The 19,566-nt window shown below is 39.0% G+C and overlaps 1 protein-coding gene across 2 annotated transcripts in view; it reads right to left on the bottom strand.

Moving 5' to 3' along the window:
- RASSF3 (Ras association domain family member 3) overlaps positions 1–19,566 on the bottom strand; it is a 152,101-nt gene that overhangs the window by 74,382 nt on the left and 58,153 nt on the right. The gene's annotated exons all lie outside the window — the stretch shown is intronic.

Here is a 19,566-nt window from a genome sequence, read left to right as displayed (position 1 = left end):
CTCTATAAGGTAGTTAGGACTATTTTATGCTCATTTTACACCTAGAGCAGCTGAGGCTTAAAGAAAGGAAGGGAGCTGTAAGGTGGCAGGGCTGGGATCATTATGATCTAAAGATCTTCAGATACACTTCTAGGTCCTCTGCTTGGTCCTTGTCAGCCATGGTCGCTTGTGGAGTAGCTGGGAGGGACAGCTGGCCCAGAGATGAGAAGAAAGAGAGAATTGGCTCTTGAGTCATCCTATTTCAGGCAGAAAGAAGGCTTGCATACCTGCTCTATCTTCCTTCTGGCTTACATCCAGTTTGCAAAGTTGTCTATTAACCCAAGGGATTCACAGCAACCCCAGGAGGCAGGCCTTGGAGTTACAGCCCATTTTAAAGATGCTGCAACATTAAAGCCTTCCCAGCCACACAGCTACTGAATAATTAGAAACCAGGAATTCTAATTCTATACTGTTTCACCCAGTCTAAGCTGATCCCTATGTATGCCATGTACATAACCTAATGTAAGGGAATGAGATGATATACTTACTTTATGATAGATTTTTGTCATTTGGTTTCCATTATTTCATTAACATAATCCTCATTAAATACTCCAATTTAAGAGTCATGTGTATGTTAAAGAATTTAAACAACGTGTTTTACTGTGAATGGAAAGAAGGAAATAACCCCACACAGAACAAATTATTTTACGCAGTTTCTGAATATTTTGAAGAAACATATTAAAAGAAAAAATACATTAAAGTGCTTTGTGATCCACCATACCATAAATAGGATTTTTTCCTGGTATTGTTTTTAAGTTCCAAAGGACAGAATTTTTATACCTGTCAGCACACCATTAGAATCAGGTGTACCAAAAAGGCATAATTGAATAATGAAGTAGAAGCACTGCTTTTAAACAACAAAAAGCAATAAATAATAAAGGAAAGAAGAATTGGCATTCTGTTTCCTAAATCAGCATAGTAATCATATATTTTTCTGATAGTATTTTTTTTTTAAACACTTGGGCAAACTTTAGTACCTTTTTTTTTTTTTGGCCACACCACGTGTCTTGTGGGGTCTTAGTTCCCTGACCAGGTATTGAATCTTGTCCCTAGGCAGTGAGAGCGTGGAGTCCTAACCACTGGACAGCCAGGCAGTTCCCCTGGTAGTATTCTTGATAAAAAAATATTATGAATTTAAAATTTGGTTCATAAAATTAGTATTTGGGGCTTCCCTGGTGGCACAGTGGTTGAGAGTCCGCCTGCCGATGCAGGGCACACAGGTTCGTGCCCGGGTCTGGGAAGATCCCACGTGCCGTGGAACAACTAGGCCGGTGAGCCATGGCCGCTAGGCCTGCGCGTCCGGAGCCTGTGCTCCGCAACGGGAGAGGCCACAACAGTGAGAGACCCATGTAGCACAAAAAAAAAAAAAAAAAAAAAAAATTAATAATTTTCTGTAAAAATTCAAAATGTCGGATTAAGCATTTTTAACATTTAAAATTCAGGGAAGGGGATGGAATAACTAAAATGTGTGCAACCAAATTCAGCTGAATGGACTTACTGTCAAATACACAGGAGAATTTGTAAGAATTTGTAAGAAGAGGCTTTAGTAACAGTTATAACCCTTTTTGCTCACCAAATAAACCACCCAGGAGAAAAATAATCCTATAAATGTGATTATAAATCACGAAGTTTAAATCAGATTCTTTAAGTACTATATATCCACAAATAGTAGAAACTCAAATATCAATATAATAAATGTAGAAAAAAAATTTAGACACAGCTCACCCTTTGACTAAATATATTTAGAGGTAAAATTTTTCTTTTGTCAACTTGTCCTAATAAAACACAAGATCACAGAGGAAAAGACTTCTAGGTTTGACTACGTAAAATTTTTAATATTTTAACACACATAATGGCAAAAGACCGGGAAAAACTGGGGGAAATATTTTGTGCATAACTGTATCCTTAAAATACAAAGAGCTCGTATAAATCTATTAGAATTTCAACACCTAATGAAAAAATAAGCAAGGGACATGACAATCAGTTTATAAAAGGAGAAATAGGGACTTCCCTGATGGTGCAGAGGTTGAGATTGTGCTCCCAATACAGGGGGACCAGCTTTGATCCCTGGTCAGGGAACTAGATCCTACATGCATGCCTCAACTAAGAGTTTGCATGCCACAACTAAGGAGGCTGCCTGCTACAACTAAGACCCAGTGCAACCAAATAAATAAATATTTTTTAAAGTATATAAAAACTATTTAAAAAAGGAGAAATAGAAATACCTTATCAGTCACTTATAAATTAAAACATTCATTCAGTCAACAAATATTTATTGAGCACATGCTATCTGCCAAACACTAATTTCAGCACAGGATATATCACTGGACAAAAGAGACAAAAATCTTTGTTTTAGGAGAGCATGTATTTTAGTGAAGGTTAGAGGGAGATAGGCAAAATGAATAAGGAAATTATATAATATGTCAGAAGGTAATAAGTACTCTCACATAAAAATTATGGAAGAAGAAAAAAAAATTATGGAAGAAAGATGAAGAATGTTTTAAATAGACTGGTTGTTGACACTCTCACCAAAAAGGTCACTTTTCAGCAAAGATGTAGGAGGTAAGGAGCTAGCCATGCAGATATCCTTGGGGAAAATATTTCAGGCAGAGAACAGCAAGTGCAAAGGCCCTGAGGCAGGAGTGCATTGCCATGTTTGAATAAGAGCAGAGAAGTCAGTGTGTCTGACATGGGTGAGTGGAAGAGTTATAAGAATTGCGATACAAAAGGTTACAGGGACAGAAAGGTTACTGTTCCTATAGTACCTTGAAACAATTACAGGGACTTTGATTTTGCTTTTTACTCTGAGATGAGAAACCACTGGAGGTTTTGAGCAGAGGAATGACATGATTTGACTTACCTTTTTAAAGGAATCCTTTGGTTGCTGGGCAGAAAATAAACTGTTAAGGCTTATGAAAACTCAAGCAAATGAAAACAACAACGTACATTTTTCATTCATGAGATTAGCAAGTATTTTTTAAAACAGGTCATGAAACAGCATGTATGCTATGACTACATTTGTGTAACCATAATTGTAGGTAATATTCTTAAGTTATACTAAAAAGTGAGGTAATTTATCTGGGAGATTTATAGTAAAGGTCACATTGACAGACAACTGTTGCTTTGATACCTTTGTCCTGTGGAAGAAGCGTGGCCTCAGAGGTTAGGCAGGCCTGAATTTGAATAACACTGTCACTCACTCTTGTGTGATCTTTAATAATTTAATTAGCTTCTCTGCCTCAGGTTCATCATGAGTAAAATGGAAATAACAATGTCCCTGTTTTAGCTCCTTTAGTTTACTTTAAGGATTAAACAAGAGAACCCATGTAAAGCCCTAAGCATAAAATAAGGCCAAGCAAATATTAGTCTTTCTTGACCTAAATATTAGACCCTGTTACATACTCAATATCCACTACTCACTTCTTTGTTAACCAAACAAGGGCTTTAGTTCAGGAATCCTCCCCTCCCAGGGAAGGTGATCCAATCCCAGCTTGGGAGAAAAGCCTGATTTTTCAGTCAGTTGTGGTGTCCCATGGCCCTTGCCAGGGATCCCTTTAAGGTGTGAGCAGGTCTCCTACAGACCTGGCCGTTGAGACTTTGAGACCTGAGGGAACGTCAGCTGGGTGGCCTTTGGGAAATTTTTCCTCACCTTGAAAAGAGACTCAGCAAATAACGCTCTCTTCCACTGGATCTTGTCATGCCTAAGTGTGGTTCCCGGGAATTCTGTAGCCATTTTGTAGACAAAACGGAGAGGCTAAAGATGGCAAAGCAGAATGATGCAAAGAACTGGCACGGGTCCTTGAATTAACCAACTTTGAAGATGCCCTAATTAGGACTCCTTGTTATGTGAGATAATATATTTTTTTAAACTGTTTAAGCCAGTTGAGTCAGCCCATATTATCTTGAGATAGTCCTATCATATCATTTTTTTTTTTTCCTGCTGGAAAGTCCCTCTCATCATGTTCCTGCCAAGTTCTGTTCTCCTTGACATTGGAGAGAATCAGTAGAGACACAGAGAGAATCAGAAGTAAGATTTTCAAAATGATACACTGTTCCCCTGAAAATAATTTAGAAAGGCCATTCTCTCACATTGAAACAAACAGACCCCATCCAAAGGGATTGGTCTTTAAAATGGCTTTATGGACTTCCCTGGTGGTCCAGTGGTTAAGACTCTGTGCTCCCAGTGCAGGGACACGGTTTCAATCCCTGGCTGGGGAACTAAGATCCTGCATGCTGCATGGTGTGGCCTAAAATAATAATAATAATAAATTTTTAAAAAATAAAATGGCTTAAAAAAACAAAACAAAACAAAAATAAAAACAAACAAAAAAAATAAAATGGCTTAAAAATAAATAAATAAAATAAAATAAAATGGCTTTAAAAAAGGAAACGAGACATGCTAAAATTTCTCTCAAAAATTCCATGATGCTCAAACTTAAAGATGAGGCAGTTCATCACTTCAGGGCTGATACTTAGAGGATATGCACCAGGGTAGCTATACCAGTACAATCAGTAACTCTTCTGTCTCAACACAAACAGGGACTGTGGCATCAACTATCACTCTTGTTACATCCATTTTGTTCATGACAACAGAAATAAACAATATAATATCTGGAAGGCTGTGTGTTTGGTGGTTAACTATATGGGCTTGGAAATCAGACTGCCTATGTTGAAATGCAGGCCAAGATGGTGTAACCAACAGCATATTGTCTAACTTGGTTAACCTTCCATTCCATATCTGGAAAATGGGGGATAACAGTACTTATCTTGAAGAGTTCTTACAGGGAATAAATAAAATGAGGCTCATAATACACTGTGCCTGGCACATAAAAACAACTCAATTAACGTTAGCTAATATGATTACAGGTAAGGCTAATATTTCCATGTTTGGACACATCCCCAGTACACAAGAAAATGACACACTACCTATGAACCTGGAGGTTACCCAGGTGTATAGGACAAGATGAAAGAAAAAACAAATGGTCTTTCCCATCGCTAGATTTGCTAATCCAACCTAACTAGGACCTACTAGAATGAGCCAAAATATTTTACACAAAGGATACTACCTGGCATGATTATTCCCAAATTAACCCCATAGTTTGGTGTCTGTGTCCAAGTAGATTTCATCTTAGGCTTCTGCATTTCCTCATTACTCTGATAAGAACTGGCCAAGGGAAAGCACATAGCTGATGAAAAAGTCCTTTATCATTATGATACTTTATCATGTTACCTTCTTTCTGGGACCCTCAAAGCCCTTGAGTTAACACAACTCTCAAGTGATAATTACTTGTCTCCATTAAAAGATAAACAAAAGACAGATGAGAAGGCTTCCCTTCAGAAGAAGAATGGGGAGCAATCTCTAACTGTAGCTGTGGCATTTTATTTCTTTAAAAAGGAAAAGAGCAAAGCAAATATGTTAAAATGTTAATAAATATTTTATATAGGTATTGAAAAGAGATTTTTTATGGTATTTTCTGTATGCCTGGAATATTTCTTAATTTTAAAATCAAAAGGAAACTAAAAGATAATAACTGCAACTTTTTAAACAATTACATTTTAACACTACAAGGAACTTCATCCATGGATTATAGAATAAGAGGAGGGGGCCTCAGCCCTAAAACACCTGAAGACTCACTATTTTGTGAAAAATATTTTATTTTAAAAAGGCAATAAATACTAGAATAGTTTCAATAAGGCCCAGATGGATAAAAATCTAACATGATCTTGGTTTAGGCACTCTGGGTGTTTGCGATGGTATAAAAGAAAATTATGAAGACAGGAGAAAAAACATTTAGCACTTCAATGCCTAAACATTTCTTTTCTCATGCAAATCTCAACAGAAAACAAGCAAAAATACCGCAGAGTAAAAATTAGTTTAAGACTGAAAAACCAATTATAGCAAAAATAAAATTTTGTTTGCTATAGCTTCATAAATTGTAAAAACCCAACACCACACAAAACCACCACTGGGGTCTAAGACATTCATTGGTATTTCCCACTTACCATTAACTACATATGGGTCAGTTGAGAATTTTTATAAGCCAAGCTAAAAAGATGGACCTATACATGGTGAATGAAAATTCTAGAACGAAAACTCTAGTTGCCCTCAAATGAGCAAAAAAAACCCAAAACCCCAAACGAAACATTAAAAACATCATTTTGAATCATTTTGGGAAAGATACTTCCAGAGGGCATTTGAAACTAAAACTTAATTAGGTGCATTGTTCCTCAAATAGTTGGGAATTTTACTGCGTAAACATACTTTGTTTGCCTTCATTAAAGTACTAGTTTAGTCACATTCAATGAAAGAAATCCTACAGGAAAAAACCTGAAGCAATTGGTATCTTGTTTTTTAATTCCTAAGATATTATTACCATAGAGGATCACTCAGACAAGGCAAAAATAAATACAGATAAACAACAAGGACCTACTGTATAGCACAGGAAACTATATGTAATATCTTATAATAATCTATAATGGAAAAGAATCTGAAAAATTATATGTGTGTATGAATCACTTTTCTGTACACCGGAAACTAACACAACATTGTAAATCAACTGTACTTCATTAAAAATAAATAAATAAATAAAATTCACTGAACATTTATTTAGCTTTTACTATGTGCCAGGCACTATTCTGAGTGCTTGGTCTGTATTAACTCATTTAATCCCCCAAAGCCCCATCGTTATCCCCTGATGAAAAAGAAGCATGTAGTAACTGTAACAGCTACCCTGGATGAAACAGTCTCAGCTCCTATGTTTGCCCTCCTTACCACTGTACTACATTGCCTTTGGGACTTAACCAACCTAGTCAGACTGCCTCAGAGAAAAACCAGGTTTCTGCCAGCCAGAATGATTTGCAGTTAATTGATTTGAAATGTGTTATAATAGAGTGTATTTGTGTGAAAAATATTTGCTATCTGAAGTTTTTAAATGAGAGAAATGATTATTCTTATTCAATTGGCTGGGACTTCGAAGTTTCCAATATTTATTTTGACCAGTCCTTCCAACTAATTTAAGTCCCCACCCTACCCTGATACTTCTGCCAAGGGCTTTTAGCTCCAGATCTTTTATTTTGAATACAGGTAGGGAGAACCTGCATTCATTCGGCCATGGAATAGTCACCATTATTATGGCCCATTCACACGGGCATCATCTCTTGCAGGGGCCTCTAAAAGCAGAGCTGTGACTGGGAGATTTTAAAAAAGGAGTCACAGGGCTTCCTTGGCGGCGCAGTGGTTGAGAGTCCGCCTGCCGATGCAGGGGACGCGGGTTCGTGCCCCGGTCCAGGAGGATCTCACATGCCGCGGAGCGGCTGGGTCCGTGAGCCATGGCCGCTGAGCCTGCGCATCCGGAGCCTGTGCTCCGCAACGGGAGAGGCCACAACAGTGAGAGGACCGCGTACCACCAAAAAAAAAAAAAAAAAAAAAAAAAAGTCACTATCCATTGCTGAGCCTACTTGTCAAGCAATGTTCTCTCCACAGACATGTTCATTTTATAACCTGTGAAGAATAAAAGGACATTTTCTGCAATTTTTGCTTAAAATGTAACTAATCTCAAGGGGGTGGGAGGTGGAGGGAAGAATGGAGAATTGGGAGAGTTCTGTGGTGAAGGGGTTCAGAACGAGCTTCCCCAAAATGTGCCACTTTGGCATGTGGATTATTTTGAGCTAAAGGCAGTCAAAACCCTGCGGGCTCAAGAGAAACGTGTGCCTCTGCCTTAACTAGCTAGAAGAATTTAAATTGGGGGTCTTTCCCAGAATGATAATTATTACCAGAGATAAATTTATCTGCGTGACCTATCAGCATGGCAGGGCAAACATCTGATTACCAAACATCTGCTCTTCCTCTTTTTTTTATTTTAATTTTTTTAATTTTTAATTTTTTGCTCTTCTACTTGTCCTATGAATTGCCCTCCTCCCCGGTGAAGACCCAGGCCCCTTTCCCATTCCTTAGCTCAGGATGGCATCTATACCTCATTTTAGCCTTCTGTCTTCGAACTTCCCATACATATGAAATTAAATTTGCTTTTCTCCTGTTAATCTGTCTGATGTCAATTTGATTATTAGACCAGCCAAAAGACCCTTTGAAGGGTAGAGGAAAATTCTCCTCAACACTGGTTGACTTTGGAACGTTTATCACAAACACAAGGCAGAGATGTGAGGACTGTTTTTCAGTAAATAGTACCTATACCCAGAGCCCAAAATGTCTGACTTTGAAATCTGTGTCTTAAGGCAACTGCTTTAGCTAAATATTAATGCTTTTTTTTTTTGTCCAGGAAACGTAATGGTCAGAATTTCTATGGAGGAGGCCTGAGGGGCAGCATAAACTGGGCTACATAAATTGTCCACATAAAAGAAGAGAAGAGGGCTTCCCTGGTGGCACGGTGGTTAAGAATCCACCTGCCAATGCAGGGATCACGGGTTCAAGCCCCGGTCTAGGAGGATCCCACATGGCACGGAGCAACTAAGCCTGTGAGCCAAAACTACTGAAGCCCGTACGCCTAGAGCCCGTGCTCTGCAACAAGAGAAGCCACTGCAATGAGAAGCCTGTGCACCGCAACGAAGAGTAGCCCCCCCTCCCCAGAACTAGAGAAAGCCCGTGCAGCAATAAAGACCCAACACAGCCAAAATAAATAAATAAATAAAATTTTTTTTAAAGTTACATAATAAAAAAAGAAGAGACGAATTGCTGATGGGGCTAGATTTCTGGAGGAGGATTAAAGCTCTCCCCTGCTCTCCTCTGGTGCTCTGTAACCTCCATTCTTTTGTTACATTAAGTACCATTTCAGACCTCACTATGTGCACAGCACCAGAGAAACCAGGTAAAGTATAAAAGAAGTGTAAGGTAGGTTCCCTGCTCTCCAAAAGCTCATACTTCAGTTGGTGAGAAAAACATACCCAAGGGAACCATTACATAATGGTGACAGACAGACTGTGCCAAGGCCATCTGGGAAGAATGTATCAAAATATAAACCAATGATCAGAAAATGTGAAGAGACCTGATGAGACATAAAGCAGAGAGACAGGCAGAGAAGACAGTAGGAAGTTCGGGGACAAGAGGAAAGGTCACCAGCAGAAACTTAAGCACAGCCTATTAAATGGCTGATTCAAACACTTGAAGATGAGAAGAAAAGTTGACGAGAGGTGAGGGGTCACGGTGTAGAAATATAAGCCAAGGAGTTAAGACTTTATCTTCCAGGCATTTGGGAAGTACCAGCCCGGGTTTGACATGAAGGAGAGTGTTGGGAGGCAGGGTCGGGGGCTTGTGTTGTAACACCAACCAGAGAAGAACAAACAAGCTTGACCATCTCTTGTGAAACTTCCTGTGGTTTTGTGAGGGACTCTCACAGTGCAGAGAGCATGAGTGCTGGTTTTGCATTGTGAGACATGACTCCAAATCCTTGAACTTTGTATCACTGACTGCTGCTGTCAAAAACAACCTAGCAAAATTCAATCTCCTGCTAAACTCAAAAAATGCAAGTAATAAAGACAGTTCAATGAGTTTTGACAATTGTATACAACTGTGTAACCCACCATGACCACAATCAAGATTTAGGACACTTCTCATCACGTACCTTTGACTCTGCCTATCGTATTCTATTTTACCATGATTTTGTCCTTTTTTTAAAAAAAAAAACCTACTACAACCATGACTTATGTCAACGGTTTCTTTCAACAAATATGTTTCTCTTCTGGATTTTAAATGATCATTATACAGCCTGAATGTACATTTTACCTGGGGAAGTCACAGGGGGAGGAAGAAACTTTTTCCTTTATCCTCTTAGGTCCAGGTTCTAGGGCCATACAAATTAAACTGACAAAAGACACATTTAGAGAAAAGGATTTGTTACATAGGCAGGAGGGAGCTTCCCAGAAAATGATGGAAAGCCCAAAGCGGCAGATAGACCCAGGCTTTAAATATCTTTCTATCAGTGTGAAAGGGGTCTAGGACTATGGCAAAGGAGGAGGGGCGGTTGTAGGAAAGGCACCAGGTAAATAAGGTTTGTTTAAGTAGGATTAGTTAAGCAGACTTAAGTCCTCTCATATGATAAGAGTCTCTGGCCATTCTCTGCCTACAGGAGAGGAAGACACCTTTACAAATGGAAATCTCCTTTATAAAAATGGAAATTTCCTTTACAAAAGGGAAATTTACACTCTGGTTTTGGAGCTTTTCTGGAGTTGGCTGTTTCTCAGTTGCTTTCCACTCAAAAGGATCTTTAGTATTTTGGGGTGTTGTGTCCTGATCCCCCTCAGTAGCACATTGGAAATAGCAAAACTACCAAAAGTCCTTTAAAGGCTGCCATATTCCTTTTTGCACCTTCAACCTACTATTGGGGGAACCACCAGGCCCGATAGTAACCACTTGCATGAGTTATCTTAAACCGGAGGTCCTGGTAAGGAATGCAGAACTAACAAGCTACCACCAATGGGAAGAATTCGGGAAAGGTCAAAAGGAGAGAGGAGACTCCAGTCCATATGTCCTACCAACCTCCCAGAATCCTTCTTGCTGAAATCCATCTTGGCTGAGCAATGCGTGCGCCACCAGGAAGGACCCTGAGTCAGAGTCACTGGCCAGAGACAACCCAGAAACTAACCCCATCACCATAAAGCCAGAGACTGGGAGCCACGTGGCAGAGCAGTCCTCCTGGGTTCCCTTACCCTGGTGCTCTCCACCCAGGTGCCCCTTCCCAATAAAGTCTCTTGCTCTGTCAGCATGTGTGTCTCCTCGAACAATTCATTTCCCACTCTCGGGCCCTGGAAGGGGTCCCCCTTTCCTGCAATACTACTGCTTGTCCCACAACCCCTCAAATAAAAAAGAGCAACCCTATTCAGCTTTGCTTTAACAGCTTTAAGAGAAAAAAAAATGCACTTTATTAGTTATATGTGTCCTTACCAGGTAGAATGTACACTCAGGCTATGTAATGTTTGTTTAAAACCCAGAAGAGAGGGGCTTCCCTGGTGGTGCAGTGGTTGAGAATCTGCCTGCTAATGCAGGGGACATGGGTTCGTGCCCCGGTCCGGGAAGATCCCACATGCCGCGGAGCAGCTGGGCCCCTGAGCCACAACTACTGAGCCTGCGCGTCTGGAGCCTGTGCTCCGCAGCAACAGAGGCCGCGATAGTGAGAGGCCTGCGCACCGCAATGAAGAGTGGCCCCCGCTCACCACAACTAGAGAAAGCCCTCGCACAGAAACGAAGACCCAACACAGCAAAAATAAATTAATTAATTAATAAACTCTTACCCCCAACATCTTCTTTAAAAAAGAAAAAAAAAAACCCCATAAAAGAATTATGAGATATTTGTTGAAAGAGACTGTTTACATTAAGTTGTGGTTGTAGCAGATAAAAAAAAAGTACAAAATCATGGCAAAATAGAATACAATGGGTAGAGTCAAAGATAAATGACAGGAACTATTCTAAATCTTGATTGTGGTCATGGTGGGTTACACAATTGCATACATTTGTCAAAACTCATTGAACGGTGCTCTAAAAAGGGTGAGTTGGGCTGTATATAAATTATGCCCTAATTTTTTAAATAAGGGGAAAAAAATAATGCAAATTTTGTAACAAACAGCAAATATCCATAATCCAAAAAATGTTCCTAAACATCAAGAAGAGCAGTAACCCAGTAGAAAAATAGGCAAAAGATAAGTTCAGATAGTTCACAGAAAAACAAAGGAAAATAGCCCTTACACCTACAAAACAAATGTGCAACCTCACAATAAAAATGCAAAATGGGGGTGGGGGAGGGAGAATTGGCCGAAGGCAATCAAAAGGTACAAATTTCCAGTTATAAGTACTAGGGATATAAATGTAGACGATAAATAAAATTAACACTGCTGTATGTTATATGTGAAAGTTAAGAGCATAAATCCTAAGAGTTCTCATCACAAGGAAAAACATTTTTTTCTATTTCTTTAATTTTGTATCTATATGAGATGATGGATGTTCACTAAACTTATTGTGGTAATAATTTCATGATACGTGTAAGTCAAATCATTATGCTGTAGACCTTAAACATATACAATGCTGTGTGTCAATTATATCTCAATAAAATTGGAAAGGGAAAAAAAAGCAAACTAAAACTACTGCAAGATACAACATCTTTTCTATCAAATTGACAAAAATCCAAAAAAGTTAGACAACTTTGTTATTGAGGTTGCAGGGAAACAGGTGTTCTCACATGATTGTTTTCTTGTTTTGGTTTGGTTTTTTGTTTTTTTAGGTATATAAAAAGAGATTTATTATGAAGAATTGGTTCACAAGGTTAGGGAGGTTGAGAAGTCCTATGATCTGGTCTGCCAGCCAGGGGCTTAGGAAAGCCAGTGGTATAGTCCCAGTCCAAGCTTGATGGTCTCAGAACCAGGATAGCCAATGATGTATGTAAGTCCCAGTCTGAGTCTGATGGCTCAAGAACTAGGAGTGCCGATGTTTGAAGGCCAGAGAAGATAAACATCCCCACTCAAGCTGAGAGAGCTAATTGACCCTTCTGTCCTATTTGTGTCCTATTTGTTACCCACACTGGTGAGGGGGTCTTCTTTACTCAGTGTACTAACTCAAATACTAATCTGCTCCAGAAACCCTCACAGACACATTCAGAAATAATGTTCTACCAACTACCTGGGCATCCCTCAAACCAGTCAAGTTGACGCATAAAATTAACCATCACGGGCTTCCCTGGTGGCGCAGTGGTTGAGAGTTCGCCTCTCGATGCAGGGGACAAGGGTTGGTGCCCCAGTCCGGGAAGATCCTACATGCCGCGGAGCGGCTGGGTCCGTAAGCCATGGCCGCTGAGTCTGAGCGTCCGGAGCCTGTGCTCCACAACGGGAGAGGCCACAACAGTAAAGAGACCCGCGTACCGCAAACAAACAAACAAAAAATTAACCATCACAGTGACTATTTTTTCTTTTTTATCATGAGCGTATTTTGTCTTTTACTCTATTAATTCTTGTCATTATACTACATCTTCAATTATACACTCCTCTTTGTTTCTTTTTCTAAATTGCAGTATAGTTGATTTACAATGTTATATTAGTTTCAGGTGTGCAGCATAGGGTTTCAATACTTTTATAAATTATACTCCATTTAAAGTTATTACAGGGAATTCCCTGGCGGTCCAGTGGTTAGAACTTGCTGCTATCACTGCCAGGGCCTGGGTTCGATCCCTGGTCGGGGAACTAAGATCCCACAAGCTGCGTGGTGTGGCCACAAAAAAAAAGTTATTACAAAATAACGGCTATATTTCCCTGTGCTGTACATCACATATGGTTGTTTGAATGCAAAATGGGTACAACTCTAGGGGAGGATAATCTAGCAGTATCTAGCAAAATTACATATACATTTCCTCTTGCGGGAAACAATTTCAAAGACACACTGATGAAAATATAAAATGTCTCATGGTCAAGGTTATGACTGTACCATTATTTATAACAACAATTTAGAAAATGGAAAAACCCAAGTATCCATCAATTGGGCAATGGGCTAAATAATACTATGTAGGCATAAAAAGAAATGAGAACAATCTCAACCTATTGCTATGGAATGATCTCCAGCATTAATCATTCCAATAGAATAGTGCAGAACAGTTTGTCACATGCTATCTATTTGGAGAATATTTTTTAAAAGAAGCAACAGAAGGATAAACCAAAATAAATAATAAAAATTAGTTACTTCTAGAGGGATGGAGGGAACCAGTGGAGGCACAGGAGATAGAATCACAACTATGTGAACATATCTTGGTATATAGTTTGGATTTTGGAACTGTGTGAAGGTTTACATAATTAAAATCAAAGTTTTATCAAAAGGGGGAAGAAACAACCCCCCTACAAATTGAAAACACATTAAGGTAAATGAAACTAATGATATTTAGTATTGCAGACACACAAAGAAAATAATTGTTCTGAATGTCTTTAAAATAGTATTTTGAGGGCTTCCCTGGTGGCGCAGTGGTTGAGGGTCCGCCTGCCAATGCAGGGGACGTGGGTTCGTGCCCCGGTCCGGGAAGATCCCACATACCGCGGAGCGGCTAGGCCCATGAGCCATGGCCACTGAGCCTGCGCGTCCGGAGCCTGTGCTCCGCAACGGGAGAGGCCACAGCAGTGAGAGGCCCGCGTGCCGCAAAAAAAAAAAAAAAAAAAAAAAAAATAGTATTTTGACTGTATGTCCCTTAGTGAGATGTTCTAAGTATAAAACATTTACCAAGGGCTCTTAAGCTGCAAAAGTGTTATAATGGTATTATTATTTTTAAATGATTATAGGAATATTTGTAGGATAAAGTTATTAAGTGACAATGAAGGCATTGTTTTTATGTGCATAGTTTTTAGAAATATATTTTGAAGTATGTATGGATGATATGATGTCTGGGTATTGCTTGAGCAAAAGAAAGGAAAAGGGAATGGATAAAACAAGGGTGGCAAAATATTGACAACTGTTAAATGTTCCTGATGGGTACATGGGAATTCATTATACAATTCGTTCTCATGTGAAGTTTTATAATAACAATTTTTAAAAGATGCTATTTTTAGTACCTCCACTTGAATACAATCATTGACTCTCTTACATTATTTAAAAATAAATTCAGTTGCGACCCGATCTCCTATGAAGAAACCTCTTAGCGTCCTTTCATCTTCAAAGCTCTTTAAAAACCTCAAAGAGAGTTTTATTGTGTCATTGGGTGGTATTTCAGTTAATTGCTGCATTTCTACATGCAGCAATTAAATTAAACAATAGGAGTATAATAATAATTATACTCCTAAATTAAACAATAGGAGTATAATAATAATAGCTTGATGTATCTTGGGCCATGGTTTTTAAAATGCTCATGGTACTTTCTCACGTAGTTATCTCAGCTTCACCTAAAGGCTCTGTAATTACTGCCACTTCACAGGTGGGAAACTGAGTCTTGGAGAATTTCAGTGATGGGCCCATGATCACAGCTGAACTGACCCTGGGAGTCAGGTTTCCTACCAGCCCGTTCAACTATTTTATACTGACTACAGAGGAAATTAACAAGAGATGAGATTAAAATTCACAATATTTTAGCTTTTACTTGAGCACTCTGATTAAATAGTATACACATTAGAAAGATCACCTTAAAACCCTAAATTTCATATGTAATGAATAGTCTAGAACTAGTTAAAAACCTTGCTATGCATTTGGGCTTTCCCTTCGCGTGCACGCGCGCGCGCGTGTGTGTATGTGTGTGTGTGTGTGTGTGTGTGTTTGTCCACCTGTCTTCCTTTTCAACACTACTAGGAAATCAAGGGTGTCCCTTCCCATTAATTTGAAAGTCAGGTTCATGGGCATATGTCTACAAAATAATTGTGGTAGAACACAGTGGTTATTTAATGTGTTTGTGCTATCTTGACACAAGATAGCACAAACTATCCTTTCCTTTATATAGGGAAGAATTGAGCTAGGAGGTTAATGTTCATCAAACATTTCACAGAATGCATTGTTACAGGGCAAGCCGAAGTCTTGAACACCTCCTCTTCTTCTTTTTTGTTTTTTCTTCTTCTTTTTTATAATAAATTTATTTATTTATTTTTGGCTGAATTGGGTCTTCGTTGCTGTGCACAGGCTTTCTCTAGTTGCGGCGAGCGGGGCCTACTCTTCATTGCGGTGCGCAGGCTTCTCATTGCAGTGGTTTCTCTTGTTGTGGAGCACAGGATCTAAGCGCATGGGCTTCAGTAGCTGTGGCTCAAAGGCTCTAGAGCACAGGCGCAGTAGTTGTGGCACACGGGCTTAGTTGCTCTGCGGCATGTGGGATCTTCCCTGCATTGGCAGGTGGATTCTTAACCACTGTGCTGCCAGGGAAGCCCAACACATTTGGTATTATTTGAATACTTTGTTTTACTATTTTTCAAAAGACAGTATAATTATTTCTAATTTTTCCTTAAGTTTTTTTACTTTTTATTATTTTTATTTTAAAAATTTCTTATTGAGGTATAGTTGGTGTACAATATTATATGTTTCAGGTGTACAACATAGTGATTCACAATTTTTAAAGGTTATATTCCATTTACAGTTATTATAAAATATCAGCTATATTCCCTTCAGTGTTTTTTTTTTTGTTTTGTTTTGTTTTGTTTTCCCTTCAGTGTTTTTTAAAATTTTGGTCACAGAAACTTTTTACAAATTAAAAGCTAAAAAGAAGTCATGGAAAAAATTATAGAAATTAAAAGGTAAATATTTTTACCCCATTAAAAATATTCAGCCACATTAGAAGTTACATAAAAACAGGTTTTTACATGTGTATATTATATAGACATTAAAATCATCTTATTTAGTATCATGGAGAAATAGTCATGATTTCATATCAAGTAAAAAATGTAGGATACAAAACTAAATACATGGCACAACCCCAATTTTGTCTAAAAATAATTTATGTACAGAAAAATGATTAAAAGCCTAGAATGTTTACATATATCATCTTAGCCTGGAGGAATTATGGGTCATTTTTCTTTTCTTTTTTTATGTTTTTTTACATTCAATGGATTTTCTATAATAGATATATATTGCTTTTACCATAAGAAAAATATATTTAAAAATCTTCTGTGCCAGATGTTAATCTACATGAATGAATATTTTAAATAGTGATTATACAGAGCCCTCAACAACTCTGTGGCATGTACAATTGCACTACAAAATGTACAATTGACTGGACAGTTCACAATTCACTTTTCCAGTTTTCTATCCATCACAGCAGCAAAAGCCCAAATGTAAAGAAATATTCCCCTGTGACATCTTCCTCTATTCCCTTTCTTTATTCTCAGTAACCATGTGAGTAAAACTTGGAGTAATTTGCTCTTCCCTGATGTACTAATTTATCAAATGGATTTTGATAAATATAGAAAGCTAAAGATGCAGCCATGTTTATTTAAAGAAATAAATAAGGTCAGCCATGAAAGAACTGAATACTATGATCTTGAAAAAATACTGGGTTGAGATGCCATTGTCTGTGTTGAGGTATTTTTAACTAGAGCAAAAATAGAACGGTTACAGTTTCCATTTTCTTCACACAGTTACATGCTGTAAGTGGCTGGAATGATAAAAACCAACCAAGACCTTGCCTCTTAGTATAGAAGCCACAACTGTGCAAGCTCAAGGGCCTGGCAAATACCAACAGAATACCACGCTCTGCACTAGAAGAATCTGTCCCTTATCCCACACGTGAAATGGGGGTGGAGGTCGGGTGACACCACCAAGCTCCAGGCACATTAGTCCTCTGGATGGTGACCCACCACTCTCAAAACCCAGGACTTTAAAATTAAATTATAAGCACAACGTTGTAAATCAACTATACGTCAATAAAATAAATTTTTTAAAAAAGAAATAATATTAAAAAAATACAACACTGTAAATTAACTATACTTCAATAAAATACATTTTTTAAAATAAAATAAAAACTAAATTAAATTACGTATTTTACATTCCACTTAACAATACCCTGGCCAGGCAACATAGCAGTCTTATAGATAAAACAGCTTGCTCCTACAGAATAATAGTGCAATGGACACAGTGTAAGTTGCTACACTCCAGCCAACCAACTCTTTTCTCCTCCCCAGGGATTTGCTAAAGATTTGATGCTTTCCATCAGAAAGCAATTCTCTGTAAGGACATTTCTTTTTTTCTTTTTTTAAAAATTTTTATTTTATATTGGACTGTAGTTGATTTATAATGTGTTAGTTCCAGGTGTACAGCAAAGTGATTCAGTTATACATATACATATAACTATTCTTTTTCAAATTCTTTTCCCTGTAAGGACTTTTCCTTATAACTCCTCACCTCCATCTCCCAAGGGTGACAGACTTTCTTGGACACTTTGATTGAATGTATTTATTATACGCATTTCCCCTGGAATTCATAGGAAAGGTCACAAGCATAAAGATTCAAGAATTTTGAAGGGAAAGAAAGGAGGTAAGGAGATAAGGAGTGGAACAATAACTTTCTTTTTTTTTGGATCTCATTAGTAGAAGGCAGCAAGACCTCTGAGGGTATGGAAAGCTGGCAGGAGAGGCCAAAAAAAGAAATTTGGACAACAGGGGAGAAATGAGCTCTTCACGACAAACTTTACTTCATAATTTTGTCTGACTCTGGCTTCATAAACAAAAGGTACCTCTGCCCCTCTGGGCAAAAGAGGCAATCAGAATAATTAAATGTTCAGGGTTTGTTAGACCTTAAGTACCTGCAATTCAGCTGAGAAAAGAACTGTTACATCAAGTGGGGATTTCTCTCTTTAGAACTGCCCTGCAGAAATCAAGCTGGCACCAAAGACTGCTCTGTTTCCCTCCGAGTTTTGCTGCAACCCATAAGTTATCATCAAAGGAAGGAAACGCCTGAGAGATCTGAAGGTTTTAATTGTTGCTGCGTACAGATGGCTTGGATTACTGCACAGCAACGCAGCTCAAGGTCAGGGTCTCTGGCTGTAATCAGCTGCCTGAATACATGCTTTTAGTTGGCCGACAGCATTTCTGGGCAAGAGCTGTGCAGCTACACTGAAGCAAGGTTAGAGCCTGGAACATTGGCTGACGAAGATTAAAACGTACGTTTATCAGAAATTGATAGCACAGATAAACCCACCATGTTTTTCATGCAAAATAAGACCTTGTCAGTGAGGTTCAAAAGAAAAGAGGACTCGGTGGGGGGGAATAGGACAGGACTGGGGGACAAGTCAAGCAAACTCCATGAAGGAGCCTTGGTCTCTTCTAGTCTAGTACAGTGAGGGCTGCCAGGATGGAAGACCTGAGGGACAGGGGGGTGGAGAAGTGTGCCTGGTACCAGCAAATATCGTGTGGATGACTAAAACACAAGCCTGATTTCCCCTACCTGACATGGAACACTTGAGCTCTTTACCCCATGAACAGCGAGTAAAAAAAAGGGCTTCTTTATCATTTCAGAAGGAGCCCCAACAAAGCAGCTGCATTAACTATGCCAGAGGGTGGAGACCATTTTTTCCCACTTTGGGACAGACTAAATCCTCTGTGCGTTGTGTATGTTCCTGAGTCCCTCTCATTTCCTTGTGTAGGGAGTGGAGTGCAGGTGGGGTAAAGGAGATCTCTGGAGGGTTGACAACTGCTCGTGTTGAAAGCAACAAGAAAGTAGAGGGTTCTCTCTGAAATGTGTACTTAGGGTTTACGCCACTGTGTACTAGTGGATCAACCCTTCAAAATGAGCGGTGGCTCAAAGCTCCTGCGCTTTCAGCCTTCCCAGGGAGAGGTGAGAAAATACATGGTCATACAGACTGGTCAAAATGGTAGGAAAATCGCTGGCAGCGCCAAATCAAAACTCTGGCCCAACCTGCAGCATCCTTCCTGCCCTGCGATGCCCAAGGCACAACCAGGAGCCACCAAAGACCCCAGGTGTAATTCTGCAGCAGGTGTGAAGGTGGGTGTTGGGAGGGAGGTTGTTTCCGAAAGAGATCTTTTCAAACTCCATACCTTCTTTTCTCTCATCCTAAGATGTACCCCCGCCACTCCCCCCTAAGTCCCACCCCTCCAAGAATCTCTGCTGGGTGATGAGTTGTCACT

Source organism: Pseudorca crassidens, chromosome 11 (genome assembly GCF_039906515.1).
Source record: "Pseudorca crassidens isolate mPseCra1 chromosome 11, mPseCra1.hap1, whole genome shotgun sequence".
Taxonomy (NCBI): Eukaryota; Metazoa; Chordata; class Mammalia; order Artiodactyla; family Delphinidae; genus Pseudorca; species Pseudorca crassidens.
This window is presented reverse-complemented; position numbering and strand designations above follow the sequence as displayed.